General features: G+C 32.8%; 1 long non-coding RNA gene and 1 other non-coding gene across 2 annotated transcripts; both read left to right on the forward strand.

Annotated features, from left to right (window-relative positions):
* Positions 1 to 256: 256 nt before the first annotated feature.
* On the forward strand, positions 257 to 363 carry LOC131173599 (small nucleolar RNA R71). The gene has a single exon (XR_009143912.1). It is a non-coding gene; the product is annotated as a small nucleolar RNA R71 (small nucleolar RNA).
* A 7,925-nt stretch (positions 364 to 8,288) lies between these two features.
* On the forward strand, positions 8,289 to 9,201 carry LOC131173126 (uncharacterized). Its single transcript, XR_009143373.1, has 2 exons — positions 8,289 to 8,832; positions 8,955 to 9,201. It is a non-coding gene; the product is annotated as an uncharacterized LOC131173126 (long non-coding RNA).
* The last annotated feature ends 3,206 nt before the right edge of the window (positions 9,202 to 12,407 follow it).

Here is a 12,407-nt window from a genome sequence, read left to right on the forward strand (position 1 = left end):
AAAATCACTAAGAAGTCGAGTCAATGATCAAATTTTGCATTCATGTAGTTAAGCGAGTCAAGTTCATAGATCCCACTTTCTTTGGCTCAAGTGCTCTAGGATTTCCCCATAAATGGGTATTATGAGCAATCTTCTCTAATAGATCATAGCATTCTTCACTTGTCATTCTCATGAAATCTCCTCCGCTTGTGAATCAATTGTGTTTCTTATGGTGGAGTAACTCAGTGTAGAAATTCGAACAATCATCCATTTGGGTATTTCATGATGAGGACATTGCCTTTCAAGCTCCTTAAATCTCATCCAAGATTCATACAAAGTTTCATCATCTCTTGGTTTAAAAGCTACCATCAAATTCCTCAAATGAGTAGTTTTCCCAGGTGGGAAAAATTGAGATAGAAAAGCTTGAGATAGTTTGCTCCCAAGTAGCTATAATAGCTTGTGGGAGTGAGTCATACCACTCCAATGCTGAATCGAAGAGAAAATGGAAATAATGTGAGCGAATAACTTCATCGAAACTCCAGGTTGTCTTTGTGTACCACATATCATCAAAAATTTCTTCAAATGAGAATGAGGATTTTCAAGTGGGCTACCTCCAAATTGTGAATTCTGAACCATTTGAATAAGACCAGTTTTTAATTCAAATTGATTAGCTCCAATAATAGGTCTGTTATCTCTCACATCAGAACATCTAGGAAAAGCATAGTCTAACATGGATCTTCTTTGAGGATCATTTTGATTAACCACAGCATTTTGCCCGTTTTGCTCATTTGCTCCATTGTTTCCACCAATAGCTCTATTTTGATTCTCCATATTTTCTATTGTCTCCTCTTGCTCAAATATTTGTTGTTCTTCTTTTTCTGCTTCTTTTCTTCTCTTGTACTCCTTTTTGTTGGCTCGTGAATTTTTCAATTCGGGTTGAACAACAATTGATATCACTTGTGCTTTTCGATCGTCTCATAAACAAGAAAAGTACCTGAAAAACACAAGGAACAATAGTGAAAATAAAAGAAAATAAAAATTCTAATTAGCTTAAAACAATTAAAATCCAACTTAAAAACAAACAATTCCCCGGCAACGGCGCCAAAAACTTGTTACGGTGTCCGCAAGTGCACGGGTCACAGTAGTATAGTTTTAAAAATTGATATCGATCCCACAGGGAATTGTGCTTAAATTGGAAATAAAAGTATAAGCAAATTAGAATGACAAAAATTAAAAGATATTAAAAATAAAATCTAAAAATTAAAATTAAGACAAAAATTAAAGATGTAAAATGAAATTTGGAATTAAAATTGGTATTTGAGGAATTAAAACTAGATCAATCAATTAACTAAAATTAATTAAACTAGATTACCCAAAAATTAATTTGAAATATCTATTTATGAAATTGAGAGAAATTAAATCTAAATTCAATAAAAATAAAAATAAAGTGATTATAGAAATTGGATTTAAATTGGATTTAAATTTAAATTGCTATTTATGAGGTTTGGAGGATTTATATCTAATTTCAATGAAAAATAAATTGATTCTAGAGATTGGATTTTCAATATTGTTTGCATGTGGTTTTTCCCTAATTTAGCCAAACACATGAGAATTGCAATTTTGAGGGAAATCAATTCTTAAATTTTTGAAACCTTTTTCAAGCATCTCAAAATTGGTTTTCATTAAATCAAACCCTGTTTTCACGGTATTTCAAATCTAACATAACACCAATTAATGCTCTAATTGATTTTTGGAAAGTTCCCCTTAATCTTCTTAGCTTATTTCTAACACCAAGAAAATAAAGTTTATTGCAAGATTATCCATCCCCAATATTCACTTTTCAGTCCATCTATTAAGGATTAAAACTTAACTTAATGAGGGCCCATTCATCAAGCAAGGAAATAAGCACACAAGCAATAAATCAAAATATAACAATCTTCATTTAAATGGCTAAATCAGTTCAAAACCACAAAACAAATCAATATTTACAAACCCATCTCTAGAATCTCAATCAACTACTCACAAATCATTGTTTAAAGACAAACCCAAATGAAGAAATGAAGAAATAATGGAAATGTAAGCTAAAGGGTAGAAAAACCCAGCAAATTTGCAGGATCTCTGCAGAAAAGTGCAAACTTGATCCTTGCTGCTGCTGGAAGAAGATGCAAAAGATGCTCCTCCCTTTCCCTCTTTCTATCTTTCTAAAAATGCCTCCCTTGCTCTCTTTCTATCTTTCTAAAAATGCCTCCCTTGCTCTCTATGCTCTCTATATCCCAAGAAAGTGATAAAATGGGTCTTTATATAGGCTAAGGGATTGTTCTAGAATGGGTAAAAGGGGGAAGGATCTAGAAAAAGTGAGGTAAAAAGGCTGGAGTAACGGACATGCCACGTCAAAAAATTTTCCAAAAACGACATAAGCGAGTCGGTTGTGTCGCGGGTTGTGTCGTTTCGGCCATTTTTCTCAACTTCAAAATTTTTTTTTGCAATTCGATTTTAATCTCCTCCAAATGGCTACTCTGATCAAAATACATCAAATTTCTCCAGATTTAACCTACAAAACAAATAAATTCCAAAAATTAAACTAAGAAATGTGAAAATTGTAAAATTGACTAAATATATACTAATATCTAAAATAATAGCTATGAATAAGGGTAAATTATGTGCAAAAATTACTCCTAAATGATGATATAAAATGCATGCATCAGAGAGCACAAAAGAAGAAAATTCAGTCGAGAGCAAGAAAAATGAAAAAGAAGAAGAAAGCAAAAGTGAGCAAGATGAAGGAGAGAAACCATACATCCCACCTGAACCTTACAAACCCACCCTTCCCTACCCTCAAAGATTCATCAAGCATAAGCTAGACAAACAATTTGGCAAATTCCTTGAAGTGCTAAAGAAATTGTATATCAATGTGCCATTCACTGAGGCACTATCCCAAATGCCAAGTTATGCCAAGTTTTTGAAGGAGATTCTTTCCAACAAGAGAAGGCTAGAAGATTATGACACCATCAATTTGGGAGAGCAATGCAGTGCTATAATTCAGAAAAAGTTACCTCACAAACTCAAAGATCCGGGTGTGTTTTCCATCCCTTGTCATATTGGTGATAATTGTGTGGCAAATGCTTTATGTGACCTTGGAGCTAGCGTCAGCCTAATGCCTCTTTCAATATATGAGAAGTTGAATATGGGAGAGTTAAAGCCCACAAACATGTATCTTTCATTGGCTGACCGTTCAATTAAGTATCCGGAAGGCATTCTTGAAAATGTGCCTATCAAGGTTGGGAAATTTTACATTCCGGTGGACTTTGTCATTTTGGATATGGAAGAAGACACAAAAGTTCCTATCTTATTGGGAAGACCCTTTTTGGCAACAGCTGGTGCATTAATTGATGTAAAGGGTGAGCAATTGACACTTAGAGTGGGAGATGATCAAATGATATTCAACATCAATCCAGCCATGAAAAGGAAACATGAAGAAGTTGAGTCTTGTTTGCGGGTAGACATTATTGATGAGATTGTTCAAGAGCATTTCAGACAAAGCTATCCACAAGACCCACTTGAAAATTGCTTAGTCCATGGTGGGAGCATTGATGATGACAATCACAACATAGCTGCTTTTGCACAACACTTGGAGAGCTCTCCACCACATCCTGAAGCCACAATTTTTCAACTTGAAGGAGTGCAAACTTTGGAGATCAAACCACCATCATTAAAGGTAGAGGATGCCCCAAAGGTAGATCTTAAACCTCTTCCTTCCAACCTCAGGTATGCTTTTCTTGGACCAAATGAAACATATCCTGTTATAATTAATGCATCATTGACTAATATTGAGATTGACAAATTGTTGAGAGTTTTGAGGGAATATAGAAGAGTTTTGGGTTATGCAATTGATGATATAAAGGGAATTAGTCCAACAGTTTGTATGCATAGGATTTTCCTTGAGCCAAATAGTAAACCTTCCATTGAACACCAAAGAAGATTGAATCCTACAATGAAGGATGTTGTGAAAAAGGAAATCCTAAAATTACTAGCTGCTGGAATTATTTACCCTATTTCTGACAGTGAGTGGGTTAGTCCTGTGCATGTTGTACCAAAGAAAGGTGGGGTGACAGTTGTTAAAAATGAGAATAATGAATTGATACCCACTAGAACTGTTACAGGTTGGAGAATGTGCATAGACTATAGGAAGTTGAACAATGCTACAAGAAAAGACCATTTTCCCCTTCCTTTTATGGATCAAATGTTAGAGAGATTAGCCAAGCATTCATTCTTTTGTTACTTAGATGGATATTCTGGTTTCTTTCAAATTCCAATACATCCTGATGACCAAGAAAAAACTACCTTTACCTGTCCCTATGGCACCTTTGCCTATCGAAGGATGCCATTCGGATTGTGTAATGCACCTGGCACATTTCAAAGATGCATGATGGCCATTTTTTCTGATTTTATTGAAGAAATTATGGAGGTCTTCATGGATGACTTTTCAGTATATGGTACTAATTTTGATTCATGCTTGACTAATTTGTCTAAAATCTTGCAGAGATGTGCTGATAATGATTTGGTGTTGAATTGGGAGAAATGCCACTTTATGGTCCAAGAGGGGATCGTTTTAGGGCATTTGATCTCAAATAGGGGAATTGAAGTGGATAGAGCCAAAATAGAAATTATTGAAAAATGCCCTCCAACCATCACAAAGGAGTGCGGAGTTTCCTTGGACATGCCGGGTTTTACCGGCGATTTATTCAGGATTTTTCTAAACTTGCTAAACCCTTAACAAATCTTTTGAATCATAATGTTAAATTTGATTTTAATCAAGATTGTATGGTTGCTTTTTGCAGGTTAAAGACGGCATTAACAACAGCTCCTATCATGCAACCCCCGGATTGGACTTTGCCATTCGAAATCATGTGTGATGCAAGCGAGTTTCTTGTTGGAGTATCCTTGGCAGCGAAAGATAGAAAACCTTACGCCATTTACTATGCAAGCCGAACCCTTGATGAAGCCCAAGTCAATTATGCTACAACTGAAAAGGAGTTCCTTGCGGTAGTATTTGCACTCAATAAATTCCGTTCTTATTTGGTCAACTCAAAGGTAATTGTTTTCACTGATCATGCAGCAATAAAGTATTTAATGAGCAAGAAAGAAGCTAAATCTAGGTTGATTAGATGGATTTTATTACTTCAAGAATTTGATTTGGAAATAAGAGATAAAAAGGGTGTTGAGAATGTGGTGGCTGATCACCTTTCTAGGATAAAAACTGAAAATAAAGATGATGAAATTGTGCCAATTGATGAGTTTTTCATGAATGAGCAATTGTATGTGTTGAATTCTGCACTTCCATGGTTTGCTGATATTGTGAATTTCTTGTCTTGTGGTGTCTTGCCACCTGATTTATCTTGGCAGCAAAAGAAAAGATTCTTGCATGATGTTAAATTTTATTCCTGGGAAGAACCTCTTTTGTTTAGAAGATGTAATGATGGAATAATTAGGAGATGTATACCAGAGGAAGAAATAAATGATGTTATTTACCATTGTCATTCCTCTGAATATGGTGGTCATTTTAGTATCTCAAAAACTGTTGAAAAGGTCTTGACATCAGGTTTCTATTGGCCTAATATGTTTAAACATGTGAGAGACTTTGTAAGCAGGTGTGATAGGTGCCAAAGGGTAGGCAACATTTCCAAAAGAGATGAGATGCCCCAACAGTCCATATTAGAAGTTGAATTATTTGACGTGTGGGGAATTGATTTCATGGGGCCATTTCCATCTTCTTATGGGAATAAATATATCTTGGTAGGGGTGGACTATGTATCTAAATGGGTAGAAGCTATTGCTACACCTACCAATGATGCAAAAGTTGTGGTAAAATTTCTGAAAAAATTTGTTTTGACCAGGTTTGGTGCCCCACGTGCCATAATCAGTGATGGTGGTAGCCATTTTTGCAACCACCAATTTGAAAAGTTGATGAGAAAATATGGGGTAAAGCATAGGATTGCCACACCATATCACCCTCAAACAAATGGCCAAGTAGAAATCACAAATAGAGAAATCAAGCAAATCTTGGAGAAAACTGTCAATAAGTCCAGAAAAGATTGGTCCCTTAAATTAGATGACACTCTTTGGGCATATAGAACAGCATTTAAAACCCCCATAGGAACTACACCTTATAGGTTAGTTTTTGGGAAATCATGCCATTTGCCCGTAGAGTTAGAACATAAAGCTTATTGGGCCATAAGAGCAATCAATTTTGATTTACAAGCTGCTGGACACAAAAGACTTTTGCAACTTGATGAGTTAGAAGAATTGAGACTTGATACTTATGAAAATGCTAGGATCTATAAAGAAAGAACAAAAAAATGGCATGACAAGCATATCAAGAAAAAGGACTTTAAAGAAGGAGATTTGGTTCTCTTATTCAATTCAAGGTTGAAATTTTTTCCAGGAAAATTAAAATCAAGGTGGTCCGGTCCATTTAAAATTTTGAAAGTTTTACCTCATGGTGCTGTGGAAATCTTTGGTGAAAAATCGGGTAATTTCAAGGTAAATGGGCAAAGGTTGAGGCATTATTCAGCTGGTGAGCCAATTGAGAAAATAGCAACTTGCTATCTTTCTCATTCTCCATGAAAATTTTGAGTGAGTATGGTCAAGCTAAAGACATAAACTTAGCATTTTTGTACATAACTCATAATTTTCCATTAATTCTTTATTTCTTTTATATATTTGTTTTAAGCTTTTCTATACTCCTTACTCAGAATCTAACATTGTTCTAATTTCCTTGTGCAGATGGGATGCAATGCATTGCAAGCAAATGAGCATAAAAAAAAAAAAAAAAAAAAAAAAAAAACATTTCATGTCTTTATTTTAGTTGCTTAACTAATTAGTATTTTGAACTTATTTAGTTAATATTTTGTTTGTGTTGTTTTTCTTGAACTGTTTACTTATTCAGTTTTTTTTTTTAGTTCCTCATAACGTACATTTTTCTTTTATATCTTTAGTACAATTGCTCACTTGCTTTGATTTGCTATTTCGAATTTACACTAGATGGCTATATTTTTGAGCTTAACTCTCTATTTCAACTTTTTGAGTTTAATTGATTTAATGGCTTCCATTGCACTGTTTCTTTTGCAATGAGTGCAGCAGCTGTCCAAATTTTACCTAATTAAATTGGCTGCACTTCAATGAGGTAACACTTCTTATCTCAGCTTGTGTCACTTTCAACACAAGTTGTGCTATCGCTTATGCAACAGGGTAATAATTTCTCTATGCACATATAGCCAAATTATCCCATTCCTTGCACTCTTTTAACATTGAGGACAATGTTCATTCTGAGTATGGGGGAGAGGGTAAATTTCCTTGCAAATATTATTTTTCCTTTTTCATTTGCATATAGTGACACACTCATTACTTCATACTTGTACATATTCACATATATACACTGCATATAGCTTCATATATACTTAGTACTTAGTTGCATATAGGTTGACTATACATTTTCACTCATGCATTTCATTTAAAATTTTTGGATTTTTAAACCAGTCTTTGAATTCCATAAGCCACTTATTCAAGCAATCCAACTTGCCTTTAGATGGTTAGTGGAATGAAAGTTCCAGCTGGGTACAAAGTCTTAAGCATTATTCTTTCTCTTACTTAATAGCTGAAAATTAATACATTCATCTAGGTATGCAGATTCTGATTAGTTATTTTGAGTTTTGAGTGTCTGGATAAGCCTTTAAGGAAGAAAATGGTCCTTGTCGTCTCACCATTCCTAGAACAAGCATCTTAGATCTTTTAAAGCGAAATTTTTAACTTGCATTTGATAAGAATATGATTTAGGCATTTCTTCATATTTTAAACCTCGCATTTAGCCTTAACCTACCTTAATTTCATTTTAAACCTTGCAAACCCCCTTGAACCTTAATTCCCTAATTTCTTTGGAACCCAAATCATTTACCTAGCCATAAAACCTAAACACTACCACCTATCTATGAGAATAATATTTTAGCAATTAAGTGCATAAAAAAAAAAAAAATTTCGGAGGATTGAAACATCTTGAAAAGTGCTAGAGTAATTGTGAAAAGTTGAAAAGGTCACCAAAATATCCCAAAGGTAATTTTGGGTGTGACATGAAATAGGGACACATACAAAATCAAAATAAAATAAAATAAATAAGCATCAAAAGTAGTCCCTTTGTATAATCATTGTGATAAGCACTTGAGATTCATTGTGAATTTCTTTCCTCTTGACTTCATAAAAAAATAAAAAAAAAATAAAAAAAAATAAAAAAAAAGAGAGAAAAAAAAAAAGATGCACTTTGAGTTTCATGATTAATATTATTCTCATATTTTGTTTACCTTATTCCCTTTCTTTGTTAACCACAATTTTACCCTATTAGACCCCATTACAACCCTTAAAAAGACCTAATGATTCTTTGAAAAATGCTTGTTACATTAGTAGAGTTAGATCTTTTATGCTTGCATATGGGTTTGGCAATATAATCTTCCATACATTACTCACCATCTATTTGAGACACATTGGCTATCTATTTCATTTAGGTTTGTTTTGGCACAATTGACTCTTGTAGTTGGTTGGTATTTGTTGCTTGGGTTGATTGGTTAATTCTTAGCTATTCTGTAATAGTTGAGAGTGCTTGCTTCATTCTTTGTGCTTTTGCTGGTGGGAATTTGGAATGTTGGTGGCTAGAGGTAAGTTGGTGGTTTGGATTAGTGAATTTTGTGTTTTCAAAGACTGATTCTATTCCCTTCCAAATGAGTTTTAATGAAATTTTGCTTGAGGACAAGCAAGAGTTTGAGTATGGGGGAATTTGATGCATGCATTTTATATCATCATTTAGGAGTAATTTTTGCACATAATTTACCCTTATTCATAGCTATTATTTTAGATATTAGTATATATTTAGTCAATTTTACAATTTTCACATTTCTTAGTTTAATTTTTGGAATTTATTTGTTTTGTAGGTTAAATCTGGAGAAATTTGATGTATTTTGATCAGAGTAGCCATTTGGAGGAGATTAAAATCGAATTGCAAAAAAAAAAATTTTGAAGTTGAGAAAAAAAATGGCCGAGAGCGACACAACCCGCGACACAACTGACTCGGCTTATGTCGTTTTTACTGGAAAATTTTTTGACGTGGCATTTCCGTTACTCCAGCCTTTTTACCTCACTTTTTCTAGATCCTTCCCCCTTTTACCCATTCTAGAACAATCCCTTAGCCTATATAAAGACCCATTTTATCACTTTCTTGGGATATAGAGAGCATAGAGAGCAAGGGAGGCATTTTTGGCAAGATTAGAAAGAGAGAAGGGAGCACTTTCTGCATTTCTTTTTCCAGCAGCTGCAGATCACGTTTTGCACTTTTGTGCGTGAGAATCTGCTGCAAATTTGCTGGGTTTTTCTACCCCTTTAAGCTTACATTTCCATTATTTCTTCATTTCTTCATTTGGGTTTGTTTTTAAACAATGATTTGTGAGTAGTTGATTGAGATTCTAGAGATGGGTTTGTAAATATTGATTTGTTTTGTGGTGTTGAAGATTTAGCCATTTAAATGAAGATTGTTATATTTTGATTTATTGGTTGTGTGCTTATTTCCTTGCTTGATGAATGGGCCCTCATTAAGTTAAGTTTTAATCCTTAATAGATGGACTGAAAAGTGAATATTGGGGATGGATAATCTTGCAATAAACTTTATTTTCTTGGTGTTAGAAATAAGCTAAGAAGATTAAGGGGAACTTTCCAAAAATCAATTAGAGCATTAATTGGGTTTTTGTTAGATTTGAAATACTGTGAAAACAGGTTTGATTTAATGAAAACCAATTTTGAGATGCTTGAAAAGGTTTCAAAAATTTAAGAATTGATTTCCCTCAAAATTGCAATTCTCATGTGTTTGGCTAAATTAGGGAAAAACCACATGCAAACAATATTGAAAATCCAATCTCTAGAATCAATTTATTTTTCATTGAAATTAGATATAAATCCTCCAAACCTCATAAATAGCAATTTAAATTTAAATCCAATTTAAATCCAATTTCTATAATCACTTTATTTTTATTTTTATTGAATTTAGATTTAATTTCTCTCAATTTCATAAATAGATATTTCAAATTAATTTTTTGGGTAATCTAGTTTAATTAATTTTAGTTAATTGATTGATCTAGTTTTAATTCCTCAAATACCAATTTTAATTCCAAATTTCATTTTACATCTTTAATTTTTGTCTTAATTTTAATTTTTAGATTTTATTTTTAATATCTTTTAATTTTTGTCATTCTAATTTGCTTATACTTTTATTTCCAATTTAAGCACAATTCCCTGTGGGATCGATATCAATTTTTAAAACTATACTACTGTGACCCGTGCACTTGCGGACACCGTATCATTAGGGTATGTCATATAAGCTTAACCTTAAGCCTCTTCAAGCTGAAAGTCAAGCACGGCTTAAATTCTACATATTCAAGCTTCTACTCCACAACCTACTGAGAATTGCTTAAGATCCTGCTTAGGGTAAAGCGACAGTGTTTAAGGTGTGGCACTTGTCAAGCTGGAAGTCAAGCATGAGCAGAAAAGTCCATTTTACTCCAAGTCTGCCGAGATTTGCTGAGGGTCTGCTTAATCTTAAGCAGATAGTGCAACCGGAGGCTGAAATTTACTAAGAAGCTGCTTAGGGTTAAGCCGTACCCTAAGCAGACTGCCCAGAACGTGAATAATGCTGCTGACTTGGATAATTTTACACCTCATTTCCTATCAACTCCTTGGCTCTTATCCACTTTTAGGGCAACTTTTTGGGATCATATAAATTCATCATTTTCTAGTTTTTGCCATAAGAGGAAACGGGAGAAGACAAGAAAAAAAAAAAAGGAAAGAAATAAAAATAGAGAGAGGAGGAGACGCCATTTTTCTGGGGAGGAGCTGCTGCAACCATCTTTTGGAGCTCCAAAAACTCTAGTTTTTGGTTCTTCTACCTGGGTTTTTCTATTTTAGTCATCTTATCATGTTTTTCTTTACTTTTTCATCAATCTTTCTTGTAGATACCATTATGAGTGAGTAAACTCTTTAAATTTTAGAGTTGGGAGATATATTTTAGATTAATTTGTGGATTTGGATTGGGTATTTCCTTATTTTACATAAATACGAGTTTTGATTCCTTCCTTGTGTGTTTGATTTACTTACCTAATATTGGTACCCATTGGGTATTGTGTTAATCTTTGATTGAAGGACCGAAAGGTAAAGGTCATTGATAGATAATCAAGGATTGGAACTTAAAATCACCTAGATTTAGAAATAAACTAAGATTTTAAGAGGAATTAATTATTGGTTACAAAACTTAATGGGTTTTAAAGTAATCAAATAACATACGAAAGTAGGTTTGGTTATTTTAGAACACACTTTGGTTTGCTTGAAAAAGATATCAAAGGAATTTAGAATCAATTTCCTTTAAACTCTATTTTTCCCTTAAAATTTGAATGCCCAAGACAAATCCCAATTAATTTATGCATAAACTCCTAACTCTGGAATCACTCTTAACATAATTAGACTTTGATTTAAATTATTCATTATTAATTTAGTTTAATTGCAAGCTAGATTTAGAATTTATTTATTTACTCTTTACCCATTCCAATTAAATTAACCAATTTACCTTACTTATTTACATTTACCATTTATTCATCAATCATTAGCCCAAATAATCGCTTCATTCATAATTTGATACTCAAACGGCAAATCCTCGTGGGAATGATACTTGACTCATCACTCTATTATTTGAGACAGCCTATATACTTACAGATACGCACTACTATTATATATATATATATATATATATATATATATATATATATATATATATTCTTTAATGCAGATAAAAATATCCTCTAGGTCAATTTATTTAGTCTTTGCAATAATTCAAGTCTATGACAAGGTTGCTTCAAAGTCTATATGTCTTGTCACTTCATGGGATCCACATGCTTTTATCGTATAAGGCTATAAATTTTCTATTTTTAAACTTTTATGTAATCAAATTTAAATTTGCCAATTATATTTACAAATTGAAACCAACTTGAATAATTCACTGGAGTCCACAGTTCTAAGAAGTTGACATTGACTTATTTACAACCACTCAAATTTTTGGTGATAATAGAATGAATATTTTAAAAAACAATTTATGGACTTGATTTTTCTTTTTTTACTTATTGCTTGTTCACATTCATTCACTGGTTGAACTAATAAGAAGATTTTTTTTATCCATAAATTTTAATTTAATTATATTTAAATCATCTTTAAAATTATAATTAATAAAATATAATAAAAAAATAATATAGAGAATTTTGAACCAAAACCTCAAAATTAACATTTCTTTAAAAATATCTAATGAAAATGCTGAGGAAAGTTCATCAAAAAATTAATATTTTGTGTCAATA

Source organism: Hevea brasiliensis, chromosome 14, assembly GCF_030052815.1.
Source record: "Hevea brasiliensis isolate MT/VB/25A 57/8 chromosome 14, ASM3005281v1, whole genome shotgun sequence".
NCBI classification, from domain to species: Eukaryota; Viridiplantae; Streptophyta; class Magnoliopsida; order Malpighiales; family Euphorbiaceae; genus Hevea; species Hevea brasiliensis.